A 918-nucleotide genomic window follows, 5' to 3' on the forward strand; every position below is an offset into this window, starting at 1 on the left:
GGAAGAACAAAGCAGATGGGAGAACAAGTAGGCATGTTTGAATGGGCTAAGTGGGACAGAGATAAAGAATGATGCATGCATATCCTTGGAACAACAGGGCTCTGGGATACAGAAATTGACCCATGGTTGGGATGGGGAAAAGGGGGGAATAATGTTAAGATGCTTGGCAATGTTTTGAATCTTGTTTTTTCTTGCATTATAATATAAAATAGACACTGGAGGGGGAGAGAAAGGAATAGTCAGAAACATCACCATAGAAAGTTGTTAAGTCTGTCTTCTGCCTATAACTGATTGGAATACCTAAAATGGGGCTACAAAGTTCCCAGTGAAGGAGGCTTCCTGCAGAGCCTTTGCAATACATAAGTCTATAGGTAGAAGCCTGAACCACATCCAGATCTCCAGAGATGGGAAATTCCCACTTGAAAGGACGAGCAAATCAACCTGGAGCGGCTAGAAAAGCAGAAGATACTTCTTGAAAGAAAGACCTATAGGAAAAATACAAAACAATAGAGGCAGATGAACTGTTACTACAAGAACAAACAAATTGCTTGCCCAGGAAACATCAAGGCAAGTGGTCGGCTCCCCTTAATGCAAACCCCCTTCCAAGACTAAGACTCAACGGAAATACACGCCCTGATTGGTGACCACACGCATCGCCGATAGGGGGAAGTGGGGTAAAAGCAGCAATGAAGCGGCAAGCTAAGCCCTACAATGTTCGGGGGCTTCTGTGGACCCAGATGGGGACCTGGTTGGCCAGTAGTGTGGGGAGACCTGGGGACTCCTGGGCCCAGAGTCAGCGCGTGGCCTCAGAGGACTAGAGTGAAGCTACCAGCTGATAGGAAGAGAGGGCATATGCACAAGAACACCCACACTTGCAGATGGTACCCACGTGACCTGGTCCCCATGAATGGATGATCA

This window comes from Chrysochloris asiatica, unplaced genomic scaffold, assembly GCF_000296735.1.
Source record: "Chrysochloris asiatica unplaced genomic scaffold, ChrAsi1.0 scaffold00201, whole genome shotgun sequence".
Classification (NCBI taxonomy): domain Eukaryota; kingdom Metazoa; phylum Chordata; class Mammalia; order Afrosoricida; family Chrysochloridae; genus Chrysochloris; species Chrysochloris asiatica.